Source organism: Prionailurus bengalensis, chromosome B2, assembly GCF_016509475.1.
Source record: "Prionailurus bengalensis isolate Pbe53 chromosome B2, Fcat_Pben_1.1_paternal_pri, whole genome shotgun sequence".
NCBI lineage: Eukaryota > Metazoa > Chordata > Mammalia > Carnivora > Felidae > Prionailurus > Prionailurus bengalensis.
In genome coordinates this window covers 2,962,393-2,989,673 of record NC_057349.1, presented here as the reverse complement: position 1 = coordinate 2,989,673, position 27,281 = coordinate 2,962,393, and the positions used below count along the sequence as shown (strand labels likewise).

The window sequence follows — 27,281 nt, the reverse complement described above, 5'->3', positions numbered from 1 at the left end:
CAAAACTTTAATAGTAAGGATTGACAAAGATCTCTGTTTCCTACACTCACACTTATTCTGACACGAAAGGGTTACGTAACTTGAAACGTTATTTGAGGTTTCTGTTTTTGCGTTAATGATACATACATTGATGGTTTTGAAGAAAGAAACTTTAAAAAGATAAATGCAAACGTTTCCCTTTCAGCGGTATTCTTCCTGAGCCCACTTCTCACCATCACCTTCTGTAGGTCAACTCTGTTCTTAACTTCTCATTTATCCTTACTGGTTTTCATAGATACAAATATTTGTATTTATTATGCTTTTTTCTTCTTTTCCCCGCAAAAGATTCGTAATCATTTACCCATTGTTTGCACTTTTCTCTTAGTATATCTTGAGTGTTTCTAATTGCACTCTCCACTTTGTCCACAGTCAAAAATTAAAGCTTATTTTCAAATGAGTTGGTCCTGCCAGCCAGGAGTTGAATCTAGAAATTTCTCAACATCATTCAAAGTGTCGGGTTTTCCAACACAGGGAAGGAGGTAGTGGAAATGATATCGTTAATTTTCTCTAATGTGAACAAAGCGCTTTCTTTCTCAAGCCATATCACATTTAGACACTTGAATAGGCACTCCTAAGCTGCTCAATTATCGAACAAAATTACAATTTTGACAAACGTGTATCGATCTTTCACTCTTCTGTATGGCACTGTGTTGTCCTTCATGAAAAGATGTGAAGGAAATATGAAGTGACAGACTGGAGTCCGAAAGACTGTGTGTGCATGACTATGATCTCTTTAAAACTATCCTGCGACTACTTCTCATGTGGTTTGGGGGGAAATGGGTAACGTAAGACAAGGGGCAAACGTGGAAAATGTGTTCCCAATTGTTGAAATTGGATGAAGAGTATATAGGAGTTCTTTGTATTACTTTTGCTTTTTTTTTTTTTTTTGTTTCTGTAAGTGTGACATATAGATTTTTTAAAACTTTAAAACTAAAGAATCAATAAGAATGTTTCACACATGTCTCAGGACATTATTAAATGTGCTAACTAGTCATTCCCTTTAGATGGTGGAGTTATGAACTATGTTTAGTTTTTTCTTTTGCTTAGCCACATTTTCTGCAATGAGCCCCTATATATACTTATATAATGTAAAACAAACAATAACCAAAAAATGTAGAAAAAAACAAAGAAAGAGAAAAAAAAAGAATCATCAATCTGTAGGATGTTTACACTCACTATACTTCTTTTCCTTATTGGGAAACTAAATAAAAGGAAGTAACCTACTAAGTAATTAAAGTGAAATTCCCAGAAAGAATCCCCATGCCAATAGTGCAGGGTACATGGCTCACATATGCTCAGAGTTTCTTATGTAGACAGGAGTTTTCAAGTCCACAGTTCATATTCAGTAGTAATGATGAGATTAATATTAATTTAAAATTGGAGCAATTAATATTCTAAGGTACAATTCAAGATGCTGTGAACTTGGTTATTTGAATAGGACGATTCGTTGGAATATGATCATCCACTAACAAAATGACAAACGTGCCTTTGAGAAACAGCATAGTGACTTCGTTAAAAGGAAGTTCTGTAGAGCTATCTGATCAGAATGCTGACTCAGTTTTTTATCGTAAAACGAGCATGATTATAATATCTACCTCATAGGTTTGTTGTTATGTTTCAATACGTTAACTCATTTAAAACACATAAATAGTGCTTGATACATAATAACTGTTATATAAGATTTTAGTTACAACTGTTATTTTAAACTGTAAGATACTGAAAGACTGGAGCTGAAGTATACTGTAGCAACTCTGGGATCAACCCAAAACTGCTGGTCCATTTTATTCCTATAACACTGTGTAGGATCAGAAAAATGTTTGCCTTCTTCCCATCTCGGTTCTTTGGCTGGTCTAGTAATTAAATTGAGATAAGACTGATCCACAGGAGGAAGATAAATTTAATTTTATACATGTGAGAACCCCATAGAGAAAGGAAACTCAAAAATGTGACCAAAGCAGGAAGCTTTCCTACCGTGTAGGCAAATAAATAATCAATTTGTGAAGAACTGACAGCACAAAGGGGTTTGGACTTGGGATAATTAATGGTGGAGAAGTGACAAGGTCTATTTGTACAGGCTTCTCAAACAGAATCTTGTAGACCCCGGATCCTCATCTCTAGCGCTAAGGATGTCCTCTACCTTTCTGGTACAGGGAGGGGACCCTTCACATGGGAGACTTCGCTCCAGCTTTTGGCAGGACAAAGGAGGGTCAGAGTGTTGTTCGTGCATGAATTGTTTCTCAAACACCTTTAGTTACAAATAACCAGTATGTTAAAATGACATATTTTGGGGTGTGATATTCTGCTCACCTTCAACCGCATTCACTTCCAAATTCAATTTATGTTCTTCTCTACCTGTCCTAAGAATCACTGGTTGTTTCATCTCAGATCTGACTTCCCCGTTTGCTCGCACAAAGTTTTGTCCATTCCTATTTCCTGGGTTCTTTTAAAAAACTTTTCATGTTAACTTTTTTTCTAGCTCAGGTGCATTATCGTAGTCACGTGTCTCATTTATCATTGACATTTGATTTGCATTATTTCCTTGTGGAAGGAAGCTTTTAATTTTGCTCATTATTGGGCCCCCATATGTACGTAATTAAACTTTGGGGTTTCTCCTCCTGTTGATCTGTCTCGTGTAAACTTAATTCTTAGACCAGCTAGAAGAAACTTGAAGGGTAGGGGAAATCCTTCCCCTCCGTCAGCACAGCAACTCAAAGGCCATGAAACCAAGTGAATAGGCCGTACTGTAGAGCCAGATGACCAGTGTGGCTGGTGAGGGAAAGGGGCTGGGTCTCTGGCCTGCCCTGCCCATTCCAGTCTCTGCTCGATCTCTAGCTTCAGGTGGTCCAGCTGAATATTCTCCTTTTGTGAGGTAGGTTGGCTGATCTATGGGTTTTGGCATTAGGAAATAAGGAAGAAGCTGGTGAAGGGTGGCAGACAATGCCAGCCCGAAACATGCCCCTGGGGCGCAATGGTCATTTTGAGCGAAACGCTTTTGAAAAGCAGCAGATGCAAGAAAAACACTCCAGCCTTTCTTCTTATTCTTAAAGGTAGGAGATAAAATTCTCCTGTGAAAGATGTCTTTAAATATTGCTTTAAAATATTATCTCGATTGGTAATTATCTTGAATCCTTTTACCAAGAGAACAGTGACATTCTGATTCTCAAGGATAGAAAGTTGAGGCTGAGGGAAATCCGTACAAACAAACCTTGTTAAATTCACCCTTATCTTCTGGTCACTTCACCCAGTTAACTCCCTAGCCCCTGCCACCTTGCCTCATCACATTTTCTTAATTTTACTGCTCTTGGTCCAATTTCGTGTAAGCGTGTGCAACTCTAGCTTTGGGACATTCCCTGTGAGGCCTCCCGTGTCACATAAATCATGTTAAATAAAGTGCGTTGTTCATTGTCTTTACATTATAGGGGCCCACATCGAGAACTCAGAAGGGCAGAAGGAAAGATTATTTTCCTTCTCTTCATTGAAGTGAGAGACTGGTTTTCTGATGTGTGCATTCTTAAAAGTCCTTGGGAAACAAAACCCAGACTGGAAAACCTCAAGTTTCTTCTACAAATAAAAGGGGGGTGGGGGGGAGAGAAACTATAGATTCAAAGAACTGAAGAGACATATATGTCCAATCACTTGTTTTTTAAAATGTGTATGTGTATCTTATATACATGCTTCTTATAGTCTATATCATATAGAATATTATAATTTTAATACCTCTATATAATTATATTATACAACACATTTATAAGATATATCAAACGTGGCAAAATTGGAACAATAATTGAATGCTTGATCTTATTTTTGTTATATTTAGATGTGATCATTAAACTGTGATTATGTTTTTTAAGAGTCCTTATCTTTTAGAGATACATAAGTATTAGCCTTGTGCCAGTCATAGTGGAGCCTGAGACAAAAGGAAAATCAGTAATACTGATTCTCTATTAAGAATTTTGATATTGTATTCATTATGGATCTTTTGCATTAATTTTGATTTTTAAAATATTGCTTTAAAATATTATCTCGATTGGTAAGCTTTTTGGTAGCCTTGCAAATTTTGTGCCCAAGGCAGAGCTCACTTGCCTCACCCTAGCCCCGGCTGTGCTAAATTTATGGAAGATTCATGTCTGAGATTTACTGCAAAGTGTTGGGGGAATGAGGGTTGGGGTTATAGATTACTAAAATTGCCATCAATTGATAATTATTGAAAGGGTTAGATATGGTTATCGGATTCATTATACGATTCTCTCTTTGTATGCATACTTCTGAAGTTTTCCAAACAATTTCTGGCAAATCCAACCCCTCCGGGCCCAGGTTGAAGGTAAGGAGGAGAGAGAAAGGCAGGCGGAGCAACTAACCATAGAGGCGCAGACTCCTCCCGGGTTCCTAGAGAGGACCGGAAGTGACGCCGCAGAGGGAAGCCTAGCCGTCCCGCTCGGCGGTGGACGCGGAGGTGGCTGTTCGGCGGGGTGCTCCAGCGGAGTTGGACGCCAGTTCTTCGATCCCGGGGCCCCAGCAGGACCCCTTCTGCGCTTCGAGGCTGCTCGAGGAGGGCCGGGCTTCGCAGCCTACAACCTGACGAGGGCGGGACGTGGGGGCAACTGTCGTGGACGTGGGTCTGGGACACGAGCTGGCCCCCTCGGTCCCTTTCCTCGCTTGGGAAGCGGCCGGCGCGGGGCAAGGCACGGAAGGGCCTCTCCTCGGCCTTTGGGAGGGAACCGAGTGCGCGGATGACCGGGCCGAGAGGCGACCCTGGCCCGGGAGCCGAAGGCACCTCCCCGCCCCACCAGGGGAGGTCCCTCCGGAGCAGTGTGGCCTTTTCCCTGCGGAGGAGGGTTCGGGGTCTTGAGCGGCAGGTGCTGGAGTTTACTGCCCCAGATAACAGCATCTTCCGGAAGAGTATGCCGTGGGAGGCGGAAATGTGGCTGCGTTCAGGGACCGACGATTCTGGGCATCAGATGAGTACGAGATGGTAGCTATGGGGCGGGGGTTGGGGGGACAGGTGGTCATCACTACTGCAGCCCCTCTGTCTCAACAGCCGGCCTCGACCTTGAGATCATCTGAAGTGTCCGTGTGCGGACGGTGGTGGTCACGCCTGGCTGCTGTCCGAGCCCCCTCTTTATTCCGGGCAGAAACCCTTCTTTGACGCGGTGCCTGGTGGAGACGTTGTGGCTTAACCGGCACTTAATCCGTTGGCCCAGGGAAATTTACCAGCACGGTACTGAGTCACAAACTTGGGTCCTACAAGCGACGAGTAGAGGGAAAGAATCTTACCTCTTTTTATCGAATTTGAAGAACGCCGCGATATTTTTCTCGGTTTAACCAGAGTTTTCTTCAGCAAGGGTGGAATCCGTATAAGGATTTCCTGGCACTGTTAGGAGCTCGGTGATGGAATGTTAGTATCTTTTCTGTCAGGAGTTAATGTGGAAATCCAGCGATGTTCTTGAAAGCTCTAGTGATTGGGGGGGGAAAAATGACCTTTGTTCTGTTGCAGTAATTACAACAACAGGTGGAGGAATTGTATGCCAGCTGCTGCTGAACCGGTTTACACGTGTGTTACTTCATCCTCACAACCCTGAGCGAGCGATGCTTTTGTTAAATCCATTTTCACGCTGGTGTAGCCAAGGCCCAGAGTTTAACTCGGTGAGTAGTTCAAGATCCCATCGCTAGTAAGTGGCAGAACCAAGGGTTTGAATTCATGTCCGTCTGACATCAAAGCCTGTGTTTTGTTTTTTTTTTTTTAATTTTTTTTTTCAATGTTTATTCATTTTTGGGACAGAGAGAGACAGAGCATGAACGGGGGAGGGGCAGAGAGAGGGAGACACAGAATCGGAAACAGGCTCCAGGCTCCGAGCCATCAGCCCAGAGCCTGACGAGGGGCTCGAACTCACGGGCCGCGAGATCGTGACCTGGCTGAAGTCGGACGCTCAACCGACTGCACCACCCAGGCGCCCCAAAGCCTGTGGTTTTTTACTGTTAAGCCAGTGGGGTGCTTCTGCTATAGGCTCTCTTTTTTTTTTTTAATTTTTTAAACGTTTTTTTTTAAATTTACTTTTTGAGAGGGACAGAGTGAGCGAGGGAGGGGCAGAGAGAGAGGGAGTCACAGAATGTGAAGCAGGCTCCAGGCTCTGAGCTGTCAGCACAGATCCCGACGCGGGGCTCGAACTCACGAACCGTGAGATCATGACCTGAGCCGAAGTCGGAGGCTTAATCGACTGAGCCACAGGCGCCCTTTATATATTTGTTTTTGAAAACCCAATTTATTCATGTGTTTCAAAATGAAAATAATAAAGAAGGTACACAGTAAAGTCTCACTCCTACCCTCCCTCCCATCCACGCCACTCCCTTCCCCAGCACAGCAAACAGGGAACCGTTGTTGTTAGTGTTTTTAGCTGTCTCTCCAGAATTCCTTTGTGGAAATACAAGCAAATACAAAGATATGTTATTTTCACTCTTTCTTATATGTCATGTGACACTCGCTTTTTTCCATATTAGTAAAGACAGCTTATTTATTTATGAATAAACTATTATGACACGTTAGGTATATATTTTGGTCTTCCTCCATGGTTCTTGGCTCGTAGCTCCCAAAACCTTTGTCGTTTCCTAAGAGACTAGAGTAAGAGGGGCATCTTTGGTCATAATATTTGGTGTTACACTTGGTTCCTGAAGTAGCTTTTGAGTGCTAAATGCGAAAAGAGTAGCTTTTGTTACTCATCACGAACTTCTTTCAGCCACACCTGAGCCTATGTTAGTGAAGTGACTTTTTTGGAAAGCTCTAGGAACCGGATTTTGAGATTAGAGTATTGGAACTTTCAGCTCTACCCCCTGACCTACAGGAAGGGAATGGGGCTGGAAGTTGAATCGACCACCGGTGGCCAACGCCTACATGCTGTGCTGTCTGTCTTGTATCCAAATTTGTTTCTCCTTTGGTTTCCGCCACCTTAATAGCTAGAGAGCCAGAAAGTCTTTCCTTCCCCAACTCCCTTGTAGTTGGAGTAGCTGGCATGTGACCTGGGTCTGACGGTTGAGATTCAAGGGGAAATCACTTGCGAGGGGCTTCTAGAAACATTTCTTTAAAGGGAGTGACTTCGGGGCGCCTGGGTGGCTCAGTCGGTTAAGCGGCCGACTTCGGCTCAGGTCATGATCTCACGGTCCATGAGTTCGAGCCCCGCGTCGGGCTCTGGGCTGATGGCTCAGAGCCTGGAGCCAGTTTCCGATTCTGTGTCTCCCTCTCTCTCTGCCCCTCGCCCGTTCATGCTCTGTCTCTCTCTGTCCCAAAAATAAATAAACGTTGGAAAAAAAAAAAATTTAAAGGGAGTGACTTCTCTAAAGAGAGTGAAGTCTTTGCAAAGGTGGAGGGTGACTTGGCCGTCATGCTCCATCACCTCCTTAGCCTGTGCTTTGCTCTCTATCTGGAATGCAGACAGGATTCCGGGAGGAACAGAAGCGCTCACGGGTCTGTGACGACGAAAGCCACAGGACGACGGCGGTTGAGCAAGAAGACAGAAGGTGGTTGGGAACTTCGTGACTCTCTTGAACAGTGGTGCCAGCCCTAGATGATTTACCTGAGGACTTCTTGATAAATGACATACTTACCCCAGAGAAAAACTAGACTTTTCTGTTGCAGCGAGTCCCGTTCTAACTGACCACCCGGCGGGTAAGTAGTAGCCCCTGCTGTGTGCCACTGCACTTGTCACCACGCTACGTACTAACCCCGAAAGTCCTCGTAATGATCGCACGAGATAGACCGGACGTTCTCCAAGCGCGGTCCCCGAGCCAACAGCGTTAGCATGACCTGGAAACTCGTTGGAGATGCAAATTTGGGTGCCTGACCCCAGACCTTCTGAATGAGACTCTGGGAGCAAGGGTCCAGCAATCTGTTTTAACAAGCCTTCCAGGTGATTCTAATGCATACTGAAGTTCGACAGATTCATCTCTGTAGATAGAGTATTGTCCGCATTTTACACATAAGTAGACGGAGCCAAACTTAAGTGACTTGCCAGCGTCCTAAAACTAGTAAGGCGAACTACTAGTGTTTCTATAATGACTACGTTACACCCCACGTTAAGAACTCCTATTCTAGAGAAGTGATCTCCAGAATTTGAAAGCATACCCCTTTGAAAGATAATAGATAGTGCACCCCCTTGAACATTTTTACATTGACATATAAAATTCTCCATCATAAGTTTAAACGATGGTAAAGAATATGATTGCCAGTAGATTGTAAATGATGACATTTTAAAATGTGTTCTGACACTCTCCTAAATTAAAAAAAAATTTTTTTTTAATGTTTACTTATTTTTGAGAGAGAGAGAGCACAAGTGGGGGAGGGCAGAGAGAGAGGGAGACACAGAAGCAGAAGCAGGCTCCAGGCTCCGAGCTGTCAGCACAGAGCCCGATGCGGGGCTTGAACTCACAAGCTGTGAGATCATGACCTGAGCCGAAGCCGGACGCTTAACCGACTGAGCCGCCCGGGCTCCCCTGACACTCTCCTAAATTTATCTAGTGGAATCTAAATACCATAGTGGTGACTATTTTAAGTGAACTATCCTCCATTTATTTATTTATTTAAGTTTATATATTTTGCTGGCACCAGCGGGGGAGGGGGAGAGAGAATCCCAAGGAGGCTCCGCGCTCTCAGTGTAGAGGCGGCTTGGGCTGATCCCACGAACCACGAGATCGTGACCTGAGAGGAGTCAAGAGTCAGATGCCTGACCGACCGAGCCACCCAGGCGCCTCGTCTTTTGTGCCGGGACTTGTATTCTCATTCGCCAGCCCACAAAAATAAATTCTACTGTAACATGGCTGTTTTTGGTCTACCCTGTCTTCTCTGCAACAAAATAGTATGAACAGTGAACTTAATTTTTTTTTTAAAGTTCCATTGACCCTAATAACTTTAAGAGTTCATTTGCTTTCAGCATTAAGTTATAATTTTTATTAGTGTAAAATCAAGTCATTGTGGATATATTTGATTATTAACGTATTTGATAGGTTAATAAAGTAAAATTGAGTTGCAAATTCACTCTTAATGAGATGGATGTGGCTAAGATTTTCTAATTAATGCATGTATCTGTGGATGAATATTCCTCATTGCAAGAATGGGACAAGTTCAGTATCAATTTTATGTCTATTTTCATTACTGTAGATGAGAGACTGTATCAGTTTATGTGAATCAGTAGGTAGGAATTCAAGGATTTTGAAGTAGGAATGCTATTCTAATTTTTCCGACACCTGCATTACATGCCCAGATCACATTATGCGTCATAAAAATGTTTGTTACTCTGATTCTGACAGCTGGGTTAGACCCTCCTCACTTCTGTGCAAAGCAATAGAGTAGAAACCATTTTGTTACAAGTCCTGTAAGGCTCACTTGCTCACTGACGCCGTTATCTCAGGGTCCTCTCACGAGACGTCTCGAGGAGGCTGTGCCTCTTGGGTCAGTGTGAAGGGTGTGACTTGGGACGGCTGGGTGGAGAGGGCTGTGACGAAAGGGAAGGTGGGAAAACAGCAGGTTGCGGGCAGATCGGTCACGAGTCTCGTGGGAATCCACGGTCACAAGCTGGTTCCTTTACAGTGTCTGCGTCCACGTGTTCCCAGGGGGGCACGTGTGTCCGGGTTTGACAACTACGGGAGCTGAGAGATAGCTCTCGGAATCATCACTGTTATGTTCTACAGAGTTTAAATGGATAGATCCCTTCAGGTTTGAAGTCTCTCACTTGGGAAGTACGCGTTTCTGCAAAGAACAACACGGAGCCAGGAGCCAGCCTGCAAATCGCGAATTGTGCTCGCGGCGTCAATACACTGCTGAGAGGTGATTGTTCTCATTTGAGTATCTCGGGGGCATCTTTAACCTTCACATATTTTAGGTAAATATTCAAATGGTCTGAGTACGTCCTAAATTCTGCAGACCTCTTGTCCCGGTAGCAGCAGTCACAGACCAGTTCTTGAGTTCTGAGGGAGTAACCTTTGCGTCACTTAGGACTTCTGGCCTCACCTCCGAAGGGGGTTTCTGTGGACTCAGCACGAGGGGAAGTGAGTTGAGAATCCCAGGTGTTCAGCCTGTTTCATTCTTTGCCGGCCCCACACCCTTGTGTAGTTTCTCCTGTGTCTGTACGAACTTGGTTTTCTCTCATCCGTCACTAACTGATTCATTTCTCTTTTTTTATTGTGGAAAGAACACTTAACGTGAACTCTACCCTCTTCAACGTACAATAGATGGCCGTTGGCCGGAGGTCCGTGTTGCACAGCGCATTTCCGGAGCTTGGTATCTTCCTTGACAGGAACCGTGTCTGGTAACTCCGTATGACCCCCGGCAACCCCCGTTCCACTCTGATTCTGTGAATTTGACTAGACTATATTCCTCAAATTGCGGAATCATGCAGTATTTGTCCTGAAGTGGCTTATTTCACTTGGAATGCTATCCTCAGGGTTCATCCGTGTGGTGGAATAGTGCGCAATGCCACTGTTTTAGGGCTGGATAACCTCGCGTTGTCTGCAGAGACCAGGTTTTCTTTATCTGCTTGAAAGTCTAGGTGGTGTTCACATCTGGGCTACTCTGATCATTGTTGCAGTGGACACGGGAGTGCTAATCTCTCTTCCAGACCCTGATTTCGTCTCTTTCGGAGAAATCCCAGAAGTGGGGTGGCTACCGCATGATAGTTCTGCTTCTAATATTTTGAGAAGACGCCTTCCTGTTTTCATAGCAGCTGCATCATTTTCTTCCTACCAACAGGGTGCGGGTGTTCTGTTTTCCCCACATCTTCACCAGCACCGTTGTCCATTTTTTTTGTCTTGTTTTTTTGATGATAGCCATCCTGACAGGTATGAGGTAGCATCTCATTGTGGTTGTGTGTGTTTGTGTGTGTGTGTGTGTGTGTGTGTGTGTGTGTGTGTGTCTGTGTGTGTGGTTTCGATTTGCATTCCCCTGATGATTAATGCCATTAAGCATCTTTTCATATACTTGTGGGCCATTTATCTATCTTCTTTGGAGAAATGTCTTTTCAAGTCTTCAGCCCATTTTTTAATTGGACTATTAGTTTTTTGTTTTATTTATTGCTATTGAGCTGTAGCAGTTCCTTACGTATTTAAAGAATTACCCCTTATCAGATACATGGTTTGCAAATATTTTCTCCCATTCTGTAGGTTGTCTTTTTGCTGTGTTGGTTGTTTCCTTTGCTGTGCAGGGCGTTTTAAGTTGATGTAGTCCCACTTGTCAGCTTTGGCTTTTGTTGCCTGAGCCTTTGGTGCCTTATCGATGAAATCCTTGCCAAAACCAATGTCATGAAGCTTTCTCCCGTGTTTTTTTTTTGTAGCAGTTTTAAAATCTCAGGCCTTACATATAAGTTTTTACTGTATATTGTTTGTTTTTTATATGTGGTGTAAGATAAGGGTCCAGTTTCATTCTTTTGCATGTGAATATTCAGTTCTCCATCGCCATTTGTCGAAGAGACTATACTATCCTTTCTCCATCTTGTATTCTTGCTGAAGATCGGCTGACCGTAGACGCATGGCTTTATTCCTGGATCCTCCACTCTGTTCTTTGGTCTATATGTCTGTTTTTATGCCATTACTGTACTCTTGATGACTGTATCTCTGTAGTATTTTTGAAACCAGGAAGTGTGATGCCTCTGGCTTTGTTCTTCTCAAGATCGGTCTGACTCTTTAGGGTCCTTTGTGCTTCTGTATGAATTACAGAATTGTTTTTTCAGTTTCTGTGAAAAATGCCTTTGGGATTTTGATAGGGATTACATCGATTCTGTAGATCTCTTAGGAAGTGTGGACATTGGAACAATATTAAGGTTTCCACCCAATAGGAAGTCTGTTTGTAAGTTCTTTGTTTTATCTTTGTTTTGTAGTGTTCAGTGTACAGGTGTTTTATCTCCTCAGTTAAGTTTTTTCCTGAGTATTCTTTTTTGTAATAAGCGGGATTGTTTACCTAATTTCCTTTTTGTAGAGTTTGTTATTCGTGTCTAGTAGCACACATGAGTTTTGTGGGCTGATATCATATCCTGTAATTTTATTGAACTGATCTGTTCTAACAGTTTAAAGTTTTTTTTAATGTTTATTCATTTTTGAGAGAGAGAGCAGAGGGGGTGGGGGGAGCAGAGAGAGGGAGGGAGGGAGACACAGAATCCGAAGCAGGCTCCAGGCTCCGAGCTGTCAGCCCAGAGCCTGATGTGGGGCTCAAACCCACAAACCGTGAGATCGTGACCTGAGCCGACGTCGGACACTTAACTGACTGAGCCACCCAGGGGCCCCTATTCTAACACTTTTTAAAATGGAGTCTTTAAGATTTTTCTCTATATTAGATCGTGTCTGCTGTAAACAGGGATCACTTTACTTCTTCGTTTCTGATCCGTATGCCTTTTCTTTCTCTTTCTTGCCTAATGGCTCTGACTGGGGCTTCCGGTACTGTGATGAGCAGAGGTGGCAAGAGTGGCCATCCTTGCCCTGTTCCTGATCTTAGAGGGAATCTTTCATTTATTCACCTTTGAGAATGATGTTAGCTGTGGGCTCATATTTGATCTTTATTACGTTTAGGCACATCCTTCTAAACCTAGTTTGTCGAGAGGTTTTATCATGAGAGGTTGTTGAGTCTTGTCAGATGCTTTTTCTACACCTCTTGATTAGTCCTTTATTCGGTTAACGTGGTGTATCAGGTATTCACTGACTCCGGTCTGTCGATGATGATGAATATCCTTGCAAACCCAGCAAGAGTGTGTCCCAAATCTACCAGTTTTGGTGAGTCGAGTTCTGGGTTCCCCTAGGATGAAGAAACCTTTTAGTTTTTGATTTCTTAAAAAGGGAATTTGGTGGGGTGGGGGGGGGTGGGGACTCAGTCAGTTGACTGTCCAACTCTTGATTTTGGCTGAGGTCATGATCCCAGCCGGGGATGGTGGATCGAGCCCCGCGCAGGTCTGTGCACTGAGCATGGGGCCTGCATGAGATGCTCTCTCTCCCTCTGCCCTCCTCCACTCACTCGTGCTCTGTCTCTCAAAAGAGAAAGTCGGGGGCGGCGGGGGCGTTGTCCTTGCATTGTCGCTAGTGGGTGGGTTTGTGGGGAGAAGGGATCCAGGGTTTCTTGCTCCAGAAACACCATCTTTCTTCGTGTGCCTTGACCAAGTCAGCCAGCTCCTGGAGTGCGGCTCAGGTGCTCGTGGTGGACTTTTATCCCCGCTGGCCACCTAGCTCCAGGGACGCCCCCTGCTAGTGCCGTGGCCATCCCGGAAGCTCAGCCAGTTCCTCGCAAAGGAGCTCTGCCTCTCGACGGGTCCAGTTTTGGCGATCCCACTTGTGATTTGTCATTTCTGAGCGCTGGTGCAGTCATTCTGTGATGGGCTCGTTCATTCACCCGGTATCACAGGTGACTGCGTGCCAGACTGTTCTAGGCGAGGGGGACCCAGACGAGGTCCCTGCGCCCGGTGACCTTACGGGCTGGTGGGAGGAAACAAAAAGTAACCTTTCCACTGGAAAAGAGCCATGAAGCAACATAAAGTGGAGTCAGCGGACGGAGGAGGAGGAAGGATGGCAAAGGCCCCTGAGCAAAGGACTGAATGTCAATCAAACAACACTCACGCGAAAGTGCTAATGCGGGGAGGTGGGCACTTAAGAGACTCCATCATTGCCTTGGCCTTGTATTTTGGAGGCCTGGATCTTAGTTGCTTAGTGGGGACAGAGAAGCCAGGAAGGGTGGCCGGGGGGGGGGGGGGGGCGGGATCCAGAAGTCTTCCCCGCGCTCGGGTGTCGTGACACCTCCCCCGCCCCCAGCCCCGAATCTGTCAGCTGCTCGGCACTTACTCAGTGACCCTGACGTCGCTCTCAGTCGCGTCTGGACTTGTTCACAAGCGTGGGGTCTCTTCCTACTTGCAGAGCAGAAAAAGGGACACTGACAAAGGATGGCTTTGTGTTGAGCGAGTGCCCGAGAAAGAGAACATGAGAACATGCACTGTGCTGGCAGAGGCAGGTTAGATCGTAATGCTGGGTCCGTAAGGATTTCCCCACTTTATGATGTCACCCCGTGGGCCACCGATGAGCAGGCACAGTGGCCTGTGTTCTCAGTCTCCGACTGGTCCTTCTGTCCACTTCCTCACCAGAGCCGGGTTCTCTCCTGGTGACCCCGCTCCTCCTGCTGGCTCCTCCCCAGTGTGTTAGCCCCTTGCTCCTCCTCACCTCTTCCAGACTGTTCTCTCCCCCTCCGTAAAAACTCCTAGCCTGGAAGCTTTTCCCCAGGACTTGGCCACACCTTCTTATTTTTGCTGTCATCTACAGCCTGTTGGGGTAAGTCCTCCCATTTTTTGAAAATGTAAGCCCTTGGAGTACTCTCACTCTGATACGACCCCTGGTGTGATTCTTGGTGAGGTTAGTACCCGGGAAGGCCGTTCCCAGTTCTCCTGGCCTCCCAGCTCCCTGGTCGCTCATCCCGTGATCTTGTCTCCGCCCCTTCCTCGCAGCCCCCCATACGGCCCAGGCTCAGACCAGGGCTTTCCAACCTGCGCCTCGGCTCACGGCCATAAATCTGTCTTGCGTGCAGACTGTACGTGTGCGTGTGCATAGTGTGGACGTTTTGTATTCCACTGCTTGCCTTTGCTACTTACAAGTAAAAGGTAGAAAGTACCAAATGTGTGTTTACTCATATTTAAATAAATTTTAAAAACTCAAAACGAACAATGGAAGCACAAAGTCAGAAAGGTTCGTTGTGACCTCCAGAGCCGATCTGTCCGTCCACAGTGTCTTGCTGCGGAGAGCTGCAGGTTTAAAACTGCCTTAGACATGGTTAGACCCTCAAGCGTCTCGCTCTGTCCGTGACCTCTTCCCACTCATCCCCTCTCAGGCCTCAGCTCTGTCAGCCCCCTGACCCCAGGGCACCTGTGTCCACTCCCCCCTCCCCCCGTGTTGCCCACCCCCCTTGTCACGTCCTCACTTCCGCCTTACCCGACGCCATTAGAGCCACTCTCTTGCACACCCCCTCAACCCACCTGCCTCATCAACACTCGTATGCAATGCCAACCCATCAAAAATCTGCATTTCTGTTTATTCACTGCCTACACCCATACAGTGAATGAAACTGGAAAAAAGCAGGCTGACTTGTCCGGTTGTAAACTCATGACCATAAACCTTGAGTGAGCCCTTCGTGCCGCCCCGCGACCCCACACCATTCCCCAGCCCTCTCTTCTAGGTAACTTCTCACCTGTCACCGTCTCCAGAACCTCCTGCCCCGTGCTCACCTCGGCCAGGACCTTGCCGTCTCTTCCTCTGAGAAAATAGAAGACGTTTTCCACACAGTCTCATGACCTCATCTATGACCTCACGGGTGTGTGTTCTGCCTTTCTTCCTAGTTACCGTGGGTAATTTGCTCATCCTCTCATCTGGGGCTAGCCTCGGGAATATTGCCGTCTCCCTCAGGTTACCAGGGTCTCTCTTCTGCGTGTTAAAAAACAAAAGACCTTTTGATCCCACAAGCTCTTCAAAGACTTGTCTATTGTTATTGTGTCCGTCCGTCCTCTGTCGGTTCTTCCAGGGGGCCTCCTCTTCCATCCGTCTTTCTGATGAGCTCTGTCGTTCCATTCAAACAGCGTCTGTCAAGGTCGCAATGACCTTCATTGATGAATTGAGGATCCGTTTTCATTCCTCACCTATTTGTCTTATCGATGACATTTGGCACAGACATTTCCTCCTTCTTGAAACATTTTCGTATGGCTTCAGGGACACCTCTCTCATTTGGTCTCTTCCTATTCCACTGGCTACTTCTTCCCAGTCATCTTTGTTGGGTACTTCTGTCCCTGGGTCTCTAAATCCTGGAAAGCCTTTGAGCTCAGTCCTAGGATCACTTCTCTCCTTGGGCCACACTGAAACTCACTCACTCGCGATGGTTTTAATTCCCATGTCTCCTGGGGCCCCTGGGTGGCTCAGTCGGTTAAGCGGCCGACTTCGGCTCAGGTCATGATTTCATAGTCCGTGAGTTCGAGCCCCGCGTCGGGCTCTGTGCTGACAGCTCAGAGCCTGGAGCCTGTTTCAGATACTGTGTCTCCCTCTCTCTGACCCTCCCCCGTTCATGCTCTGTCTCTCTCTCTGTCTCAAAAATAAATAAACGTTAAAAAAAAAATTATAAAAAAAAAAATTCCCACGTCTCCTGACATTTCTCAGATTTAAATCCCCGTGTCTCTACCCTGGACCTCCTTCTTAATCCCCATGCGAGTATATACCATCGCCTAACATCCTTGGACGTCTAAAAGGTATATCTGATGTAACATGTCCGAAATCAAACTGCTTCTCACCCCCTTGTGCCTGCAACTTGATCTCACCCATGTCAGCAAAAAGCAACGTGGTCCTTACAGATCTGAATCCAAAACTTGAGCTCATTCCTGACTCACATGTCTAATCCATCACTAAGCCCAGTGGCTCTACCTGCCAAGTAAACCCAGTGGGAGACTGGCAGTGCCCTCCTCAATAAGCACATGCTCCAAACCTCCATGATGTCATATGGTGTCACTATCGCAGTGGCTCCCTGAGTCCCTTGCTTAAACCTTGCCCAGTAGTCTAATCATAAAACAGCAACTGAGTGAATCCATAGAAATGTGAGTCCGACCTTATTTCTCTGCTGCAATGGCTTCTCGGAATAAAAACCAAATTCTTTAATGTTACAGCTGGATCCTACAGTCTGGCCCTCGTCACCTTGGTGATGTACTCTCTGTCTCCATGGGAGGCATGCTGGCCTCCCTGCTGGAAGTGATACATGACTTCATTGTCATATGCATTCACACAGGCTGCACACAGTTTGGACGTGGGGGTTGGGTAAGCTTCCAACCGAAGCTTGGGCCTTGAAGGATAGATTCACACTGGCTGATGAGGGAAGAGAAGCAGGGGGACCGGGTAGATGGGGATGAGCAGAGCCCAGGGGCTGCACCACTCTTGGGAGATCTCCCTATGGTAACCATATTTGTTTGCAGACCAATACCAGGCATCTGGAACAGTGTAGGCACCGCAGTGGGTAGTCAAGACATATCCGCTTACTAAGTGAATGAGATACTTGGATGGTACTTAGTGGGCAATGGGACAGAAGGTTTAAATGGAGCCCATACCGGGAACTCTTGCCTATGCAGGATTTGGGAGACAGTATGGTGAACTTTTTTTGGCAGAGAGGTTGAATTTTTGGAGGAAGTAGAAATAAAGCTGGAAAGATAGGGTGAAGCTAGATTAAGGAAGGGCTTGGATGCTACTCAGAGGATTACATCACATGTGCTGGGGAGATTTTAGGAGCCTTCTCAGCAGAAGGACCTGATAAAGTTATGGGGGGAGAGGCTGTTAGTCTGCGGTCTGGATTGGCGGGGATGACAGCCGGCCCGGGAGAGGTGTTAGAAGGCAGTATTACAGAATGTCGGGCATGACATGGGCATACGGTATTTGTTAAATAGGGAATTAAACTGTGGAAGGGTTATTGGGGCCAGGATGGGAGATTCAAGAAAGTTTTAGGAATGAGGGATCATTAGGAATTGTTTTTGAAGGATAAGGAGTTAATCTGGAGAGTCTGGGGAAACTCCCCCCTGCCCCTTCCCTTTCCACCTGGAAAGGTGATGCCTTTCCAGCGGTGGTTTAGCATGAAGACACCGAGCAGAGACATGGTCCTCAGCTGTCATTTCCTGGCCACCTCCTTGGTGTGGTGGTCTTTCCTGGTGTCCTGGGTGGAAATAGAGCTGCCTGGAAATAGAGCCTTGTCGGCACGCTCTTCGAAGTCTGGGCGCCCGGCACAAGCCAGGTGAGACGAGGTTCGACCTGCAGCCTCAGGTCCCCTCCTCCCCAGCTCCCCCACAGCCGCTCCTGCCCGCCCGACACCCACCCACATTCATGGGCTCCCCTCACCTGGGGCCTGGACAGCCGGGGAGTGGGTCCTAGAGAGGGAGGGCTTCTCAGACTCTGCCATTCGTCCCTGGTTCTAGCCTCCTTAACACTGGGTGGGATTTTCATGGTCAGCGCCCTTCTCGGCTCGCTCGTTCTGCTTGAACTTTCTGTTGCTGGTTATTCCCTGAGGCCCAGAAACGGTGTTTCCTATGCGTTTATCTTCACCGCCAGGGGTAAGGACAGGCAGGAGTGAACTCTGAACGTCTTGCCCTTGGGTCAGAGGGAAGGTTTTAGCTTGATGAGCTTTTCAGAAAAACGTTGAGGAGAGTGCCAAGGAAAAGAAAAATCTAGGGGAAAACAGTGGTCTCCCAGGAGACAGAAGGCAAATGAGGGGCAGTGTGGAGGACGGTTTGGCTCACGGATCACGTTTCTGCAGTGGAGCCGTGAAGTGTCAGCACAGGCTGATCAGAAGGTCTGTCTCTCCGCCGTCTCGGGTGGGCGCGGGCTCTTGTGTTCCTCTCGGTATCTACGCACTATCTGCAAACTTTGGAAGTGGCTCGGGGACCTGATCCGCCAGAAATCACCAAAAGTGTCCTTACTTCATACACCTGTCCGGCTCGGCCATCTTTCTCCTGTCTGGTGAGTGGTCATCGGGTTCTGATTGAGGAAGGTCAGTCAGCCTCCCGGGAAGTGGATAAAGCTTGTTTCTTTGGTCTTCCTTTTCCTTAGTCTCAAGTTCCATCAGTAGTCACTTTCCTCACTTTCTCCTTTTCCTCTTTGGTTCTGAGCATTAGTGTCCCTTATGGTGCTTGCCCATGGTTTTGGGATGTATGTTAAAAATTTTGTTCTTACTTGATTTCTTCCTGCAATTCGGTTTTGCAGTATAAACCCCAGAAGTGGGATCAAGAAGCACTCTCTGCACCAAACACACTTTGGACAAGGGGTAGAATGCAGAATACGGGGAAGAATTACTTCCTTTTCTTGACAGCAGAGTGTAGAACATAACACGTAGGACAAGCTACAGACTTTGTGAGGCCCAGTGCAAAATGCAGCTGTGGGGTCTCTTGGCCGAAGGTCATCAACCATTTCAAGATAGCGATGGCAGAGCAGGAGGCCCCTCTGGGTGCAGGGCCCCGTGTCTCGGTCCCAGTCACACAGCTGGACGCTGTCAGCTTGGACGTTGTGTTACGGGGTGATCGCAAAACCACACCTTAGTCTCTGGGCCTGTTCCACTCCTTGAAAATTAGAGACTGTCTCCACCAGAGTCATCAGTATAGTTGTTTTCTCAGGAGCCCTCTGCCTTCACAGTTCCCAGGGTTTGGGAGCTGTTGGAGTGTTAAAATCTCAACCAAGCCACATGGACACCGTCTCATCAGAAGACCCAAAACTGAGCCGAAAACCAAGCAGAGAGAGTGAACTGAACGAAGAGGGCTCCCTACCCGCAGCTGGCGATTTCTCAGCCACCCACCCCAAAGGCAGTGTCCCCGACTCTCCCCCTTGTTCTGTTCAGGTGTCTTTGTAGAGCCCTGGATCAGAGGTGTGTTTCATGGTGGAGGAAGTGAAGGGGTAGAATTGCGTGTGAAGAAGCAGAGAGGCAGTCTTGTATTCTGGTTCCTAAATCACACAGATGCCTCTTCTCCATTTTCTCTACAAATGTGCACTTACTGCGCTGTTTCGTAACAGTATTTCATTGTCTTTAACAAAGCTCTTCCTCCATCTGTGAAGCTGAAGTTTTAATAAAAATCTTCCTCCCTCTGGGAGCGTTGTGACTGATCATTTTTCCCCACAGTGTCGTTTCGGCAAATGCTGCTGGCGGGCACAGCGTCTGCGGCTGGTGGAGCCGTCTTCCTCAGTCTGGTGGAAGGGCAGTGACCGTTTGGCCCTACTCACGACACCGCTGCTGTGGGACCGCAGAGGGTCCTGGAGACTGGAGTCAGATCGCCAGGCCGGAGGCTCGCGGCCAGGCCCAGGGTGATGTGTTGGGAACACCTGACTCAGGTGTTCGGCCTATAAAAGTGTGGATGAGATGACAGCGTTAGAGAAGTGAGAAGTGAACGTCTAGAATGTTTTAAAAGCCACAGAAATTAATCAGGAACATTTTCATCAGGACAGCTTATCAAGGAAGGGAATGGTTTTCTTTTATGGGGCACAGGAACTAGTGATTACTGAGCACTCCCTACTTGCTGTGGTACCCGCAGTGTGTGTGTGTGTGTGTGTGTCCTCACAACTCGGTGACGTAGGGGTTATCTCCACTGGAACCTGAGACACTGTGGCTGGGGGGTTACGTGGCGGAGGCACAACTGGGAGACAAGATCGCTCTGCTGCGGTGTCCACGTGTCCGTGAACCCCTCTCTTCTCAGGGTCTCACTAAGGGGTCGGCTTCTCTAGATCTGGGGAATCTGCTCCGAAGTCTTCCTTCCGAACTAGTCTACTCCATGGTCTCTTAAAAGCACATTTATCTTTTGATCAGGGAGTGACCACCTTTGTAGGAATCCCCTGATCTGGATAACTGAATTCATAGTGGAATCCCGATAACCAACAGGAGTGTTCACTGTTCTAAGTTTCTATCGTTTCAACCTTCCTCATCACTAACCCTGATACAGACTGTAGGTCAGACGACTCCCATCCTGGGTAAGGAACCCTGAGCGTCCACCTTACACTGTCAGGACGAAAGATTCTTCATAAAGTTTTATTTTTTTTAAGTATTTCATCCTTTCTCCACGTATAAAGATCCAAAGGATTGGTTGTTGTGGTTTTTTTTTTTTCACTATTTCTGCATTTACTTTTCTCCTTTTTAATTATACAAGTATTACGGAGGATTGTTGCCAAAACACATAAAAAACACGGCTACAAAAATATACATATATATTCCCACATTAAGTAAACACTTAAGCACATTTTATAGTATAGATACTGCTGGACATTATATACATACGTATACATACATGCATTTTTTAAAAGGATTATCCATTTTTTTTTAATTTTTTTTTTCAACGTTTATTTATTTTTGGGACAGAGAGAGACAGAGCACGAACGGGGGAGGGGCAGAGAGAGAGGGAGACACAGAATCGGAAACAGGCTCCAGGCTCCGAGCCATCAGCCCAGAGCCCGACGCGGGGCTCGAACTCCCGGACCGCGAGATCGCGACCTGGCTGAAGTCGGATGCTTAACCGACTGCACCACCCAGGCGCCCCAACTTAATGCTATTTCTTAAGCCTCTTTGCTAAAAAATAATAATTATTACATTCTGAAGAGTGAAGGTCAATAAATATTTCTTGGATGAATATATAATTTCCCTGATCACTAGCTGCTTCCAAACCCCTACTTCAGGTATCTTTGAACACTATATTGCGTCTGACAAAAAGTACTTTGTCCCTGAGAGCAAAACAAAAAGTAATAGGGATCTCATTTTCTCCTCCTCCCTTCTAGCTCCTACGCTTTGCTTTCATTCCCTTCTCTAGAGGTGCAGTGGGAAAGAAATTTTCAGATCCAACTCCTTCCTGGTTGGATAAACTCATCTGAAAAAAAGCCACACTTGGGCCGCGTGCAAAACGGGAAGTGTTACTGGTAAGCCAAGTACTGATGAAATCGAGATCTCGTTGTCCCATTACCTGAAAATTTGAGCTGCAGAACAGTGGGTAAATATTTTCTCCTTTATGTAAAAAGTTAGGGAAGGTAAGACTACGTTCATATTTGCAAGCATCATTAAGAAAAGGAAGGTTGTATAAGAAACTGAGGTAAAGGTGTTGGTGAGACCCGCAGAGATGGGGAAGGAGGGACCACAGACTTCAGGAACCTTCTAATACTCTCTCATTTTTCAGCCAAGTGAATATATTACTCATGCAAAAACTGTATATACTGCATTGTTTCTTAAATTCTTACTGTGCTGAGATTAGTGCAAATTGTCCTTCCTTGTTTTTTAATCATGGTTTTGCTTACACTGAACTGGTGTGATGGTTAATTGTATGGGTCAACTTGACTGGGCCATGGGGTTCCCAGATACTTGGTCACATATTCTGGATGTTTCCATGAGGGTGTTTTGGGGTGAGTTTAACATTTAAATCAGTAGACAGTAAACCACCTTGCCCCCCCAATGTGGGTGGGCCTCCTTCAATCAGTTGAAGGTCTGAATAGAAAAAATGGGTCTCCCTCCCCTGAAGAAGATGGAACTCCTCTTGCCAGACGGCCTTTGAGCCGGGACAGCCGTTTCTTCCTGCCCTCGGACTCGGTCTGAAACATGGGCTCTTCCTGAATCCCGAGCCTGCTGGTCTTTGGACCGGAACCACACCATTGGCTCTCCTGGGCCTCCCACTTGCTGCCTGCAGATCTGATGACTTCTCAGCCTCTATATCCACAGGAGCCAACCTATATATTCCACCCTACTCGTTCTGTTTCTCTGGAGAAGGCTGGCACAAGCAGTAAGGAGAGGATGGCCCAGGGTGAGGCGGTAGGAGTGTGGCTGGCTTGACGATTTCTGTCCAAAGACAAAACCGATCCAGAAAGCCTCAGTTTCCTCCTGGAGTCAGTTTCCTGTTGAAAATAAAAGCCACCTGTGTGTCTCTTCCTTTACCCAGAAAGCCTGGGTGGGAGGGAGGAAACTTAGTTTGTTTTTCCCTCAGTGTTGCATTCCCAATATCAAGATGCATGTTGCAAAATATATATATATATATGGTGTATATATATATTTTTTGCAACATGCATCTTATATATATATATACACCATATATACACCATGCATCTTATATATATATATACACACACACCATATATATATATATATACCATATATATATACACCACATATACACCATGCATCTTATATATATATATATACACACCATATATACACCATGCATCATATATATATATACACCATATATATATATATATATACCATATATATATACACCACATATATATGTGCCATATATGGTATATATATATATATTTATAAACTATGTATATAAACTAGTTTAAGGGATGAATTGTTAGCTATTAATTATGTATTAGATGAAAGACTAGTATCTGTGAAGGATTGTACAGGGCTTATACACCGTGGGAGGGCAACTTGGAGGCCATCACGGAATTCTACCTGCCTCGAGGAACAACAGGAGAGGTTGGGGCTGCGTGGAAGTCGCCAGCGTCACTGATGATCGGGAGGAAGTTAATACAGTCAAGTGCCTGACACAACAGGTTCAGATCTTCCTGGTGGCAGAGAGGGGTTTGGGATGGTAATTTTAGATGAGTTGACTCTCTGGTGGGGAGATGTGACATAAGAGAACTTGTGCAGTGACAGAACCTGGACGTCGGTGTCATTGGGCGCCAGTCTGCACGACATCGCTAACCGACCACTGAGAGACTGCAGTGTTGTCTCTTTAGCAGATTTCAGTTGGGGTAAAATCTTTGCCATCTGGAATCTCATTTCAGAAAAAAATAAATCTTCCACTTCTCTACCTCATTCATGGGAAAGAAAAAAGGTGACAGAAACCACCTTTGGTAGGGAGGAGTCTTGCCTCTCCATGGAATGTTAGTCTTTCTCAAACCGACTTATTTCTGACCGTGAAGACACAGGAAGTTCCTTCCTTCTGCCGGGGATGGCCAGGAGCAAACGTGAAACTCAACGTTCACACTTGAAATTCAAGGCCGCTCATGAAAATGATGCACTGAGCTGCCCCAGGATCAGAGAACGTTCAAATGTGGAATCTCGATGTTTGATCTCAAAACATAGAAGCAATTTAGCCATCAGGACAAATTTTATCTGATGTTAAATCTGATTTCGGGGTTTCTGTTAAGGACTGCTACAAAAGAAGTGTGTGAGTTTCTTCTTAGGGGAAAGATGACTAATCTATACCGAGGCAAAGAGACTTCTTAATTCAGCAGGCATTTACGTGAGATAAGGGTTATTGTCTCCGTTTAACAAAGGAAGAAATGAAGGCTCAGAGAGGCCATGGGAAAGCCAGAATTAGAACATTGGTTGTTGAGTTCCAAGGTTCATGGTCTTTCCAATCATCTGGTCCTATGCATTTTAGAGAACAGAATTTAGTAGTCCGGCATTTCAACGGATGGGGAGAATATGGACATTCAATAATATGGTGTTGAGAGCACTGGGAATCCTTTGGAAACAAGGTAGAGTTAGATCTGTATCTCTCATATTAAAACACGGAAAGATCAGATACCTCAGAGATCTAGATACAAAAAAAATCATGAACATTGTAGAAGAAATGGCGTTCCTCTGTCACTCTCGCTCTTGTAGCAGGAAAAGGCACATGCAAGTCAGACATTGAACCAGAAGGCTGATCACTGTGGGGGCGCACAGTCCAAAGTGTCCGCCTCCAAAATCCCTGCCAAGTTCCAAGGCAAATAAACCTGTGACCTACCGACAGAAGGCCGGCCGGACTCCTGTTTCCCCCAAGAGGAAGACCTGACAGGGAAGGAGAGATGAGTACAGGATATAATAAGTTCACACGAGAGGAGACCCAGGGGGTTCATCCACTTGAAAAGATGCCCAACAACACTGACCGGAAGGCAAGCTAACACCCCCCTGCGGGAGCGTCTTTCCATGTGCAGACACCCACCTTCCGCTGGCGCGGGGTCAGCCGTGTTTCGGAGCCAGCCGCAGGGGGCGAGTGGCACCTGGCGGGTGGTCGTGCGGCGGGGCCCCAGGCCTCCGTCCCCCTTGGAACGGAAAGGCCCGCAGGAGGAGCAGCTCCTTAGGAAGACTGTGGACTTGGGGCGGCGCGTGGGGGGGAGGGGGGAGGAGGGCCTCACGCCGGCCCTCTGAGGGGGTCCGAGCAAAAATTGGTTCGGTCGAGGACAGCGTAGGGGGGACAAGAAAAGCAGGCGCGGGGTCAGGCCGCGTTCGCCGGCCCAGGGGGGCCTCCAGCCTTCAGAAACTCGCCCTACCGGGAGTGGGGTTCGAACCCACGCGGGCACCTGCCCATTGGATCTTAAGTCCAACGCCTTAACCACTCGGCCATCCCGGTGGCTGGGCTTCTGCCCCCGGCAACTGTTTTTTGTTGCAAGCACGGTATTCGCGCCGCGCAGGAAGGAAGCCCGGGTTTCTGATTTTGGGGGTTGCATCGGACGTGAGGCGGGTCGTCGCAGAGGAAGCAGCCGGCCGCCTGCTTTCGGGGAGCGCCCCCCCCCCCCCCCGAGCTCACTGCCTGTGCCTCAGAGAAGTAGCTCTTTCTGTGTGGTACGAAAAGAAAAACGAACGGGGGAGGGACGGAGAGCAAGAGCCCCCGCCCTCCCCCTGCCCCGGTGCACCTGCTCCCTCCGCTCCCCGCCGCCGCCATCCGGACTCATCCGGACTCGCTTGAGAGGCCGCGGTTTTCCTGAGCTCGTCCCAGACCTCCCGTCCCCCTCCCTCTCCCGTCCCCCTCCCCCCTCCCCCCTCCCCAACCAGGGTCTGGGCAGCGGGGCTGGGGCCCAAGGGACGTGAGGTTAAACGAGCTCGCCCCGGCGGTAGATTTGGAAATCCCTGGCGGACACAGTTCACATGCGTGACTCCGATTTTAATGGCAAGGGGCTGTAACTGCCAGCCCAGTGTGTCCCCGAAGGAGCGGGGTGTAGGGTGTAGGGTGGGCCCCAAGACTGCCAACCCCACCGGGCACACTCGGGTGACCACCGCCCTCCGTCTGCGGACCACACTCCGTCAAGGGCGCTACAAGTCGTGGCGGGGAATGTACGCATCCGATGGGACATTTGGGGTCTCCTGAGCTGAAATGAGATCTGGAAGGCGCTACCCAACACCTAGCGTGTGACACGGCCCTCAGGGAGCCAAAGGGAGGCACCACAGTGTGAGGGGGTCGTGTCTGCCCTGCCGGACAAGCAGAGATGACTCTTCCAGAATCTCCGTTGATGGACCCAACCCTCGTTTTGAGTGTTCAGACTGACCGGATCCACATTCAGATCTTTCTCTCTGGCTGATAAATTCACCCACAAGGAGTGGCCCCCTCAAGTCCTCCGGTTGGCCGGCTCTGGGTTCTGTCTCCGGCCAGATCAAGGTTCAACTCCTAGAAAGGAGACGGGGCCCAAGGGTCCTGCACTTAACAAGCCCAGAAGGAAACCCAGACGTCTCAGCGCTGGGGTGAGAACTGGGCTGAGGCCGGGGTTGGACACGACTGCTGGTTCCACAAAAACACAGATCAGAGAGAGCATCCTACAGGGATGGACAGACAGACACAGAGGTTCCCAGAACATTCCATTACTGTTGTTCTGAACACGGGCTACCCAGTAGAATCAGCTGGGAAGTTTAGTTCCCAAATGTGAAAGTAAAGAATAAAGCTACCAGAAGTCTATGAGGAGAAGAACCTTAAACCACTTCCAGAGCACAGTCGATAAAGACATAAGACTCTAGCATCTGCTTCCATTACAATGGAGAATGTGTGAAATAAAGGACACGAGAGGAATATAGATAGATAAACGGGATGATGGGTGCGTGTATTTAAGTTGTCCCAAAGGAGCAAGGGCCACAGAGATAGATGGTACCGCAGCGAAAAGCCTCAAACGGCAGCAAGGCCAGAAGGAAGTGGGCAAGTGGGGCGACCGGACGCAGGCTTCCGCCTCCACCCGTGAAGGATGCGTGCCTGTGGGAGCCGCGCTCCGCTCGTGGGCCACAAGGGGGCCCGACAGGAGTTGTGACGTTTGCTGTCAGTGCAGGGCCCCCATCCCTGGCAGCGGGGGACGGAAGAGGCGAGTCTCACAAAGGTTTTAGCTTAGGGCCTAGAGGCAGCTGCTAGCCCCAGCACGGCGGGGGGCGAGGGCCGAGGGTGATTCAGAGCCAGGCGGGGTGCCCGCATTGGGAGCACAAACAGCATTTCAAGGAGGCCAAAGCGGTCAGGATACAGGGGGCACAGGACACCGGAGAGGAGAAAGCCGCGCACGGAGAGGGCTCCCCGGCTGGCTGAGGGGCCCTCCTGTGCCTTCGGGGCGGAATGTTGATTCACGCTCTCGAGGGGAGGTTAAAACTCCAGGAGGCTGGGAAAGGAGCCACTGGAAAAGAGTAAGCTGCTTACAAAGCCCTGAAGATGGTTCCCACCAGCTCTCCTGAGGAGACATCCTAACTTATGGGGCATCAGGTGGGGTCCATAACAAGGCATAACCTTAGGTTTGGATCCCCCCCCCCCCATAAAGTATCCCGGTAAGCCACAGGAGGCACAAATGGATCCTGCGGAAAATGTTACTTGAACCTGGAGGAAAAGGGATTCATCGTGAAGCAGTTGGGGATTTAGAAACGCCAGGGCCTGCAGTGTCATGGAATGGAAACCAGTCCGACGGACCAGTTTAGCTAGAGAGGTTTCCAGGCGGAACTGGGAAGGTGCTGCTCAGGTTTCAGTGAAGGGGAGGACTGTCAGACACAAACTCAGACACAAACTCGGCCACAACTCAGAGGGCTTGAAGGACAA

General features: G+C 47.4%; 2 long non-coding RNA genes and 1 other non-coding gene across 3 annotated transcripts; 1 reads left to right on the top strand and 2 right to left on the bottom strand.

The window, feature by feature from the left end:
• Window positions 1-12,541: 12,541 nt before the first annotated feature.
• Window positions 12,542-13,945, bottom strand: LOC122489139. The gene is made up of 2 exons (XR_006298838.1): window positions 13,837-13,945; window positions 12,542-12,802 (listed from the first exon to the last, which is right to left on the bottom strand). It is a non-coding gene; the product is annotated as an uncharacterized LOC122489139 (long non-coding RNA).
• Window positions 13,946-18,363: 4,418 nt separating this feature from the next.
• On the top strand, window positions 18,364-19,632 carry LOC122489138. The gene is made up of 2 exons (XR_006298837.1): window positions 18,364-18,513; window positions 18,887-19,632. It is a non-coding gene; the product is annotated as an uncharacterized LOC122489138 (long non-coding RNA).
• Window positions 19,633-24,774: 5,142 nt separating this feature from the next.
• TRNAL-UAA lies at window positions 24,775-24,857 on the bottom strand. The gene has a single exon. It is a non-coding gene; the product is annotated as a tRNA-Leu (tRNA).
• Window positions 24,858-27,281: the final 2,424 nt, after the last annotated feature.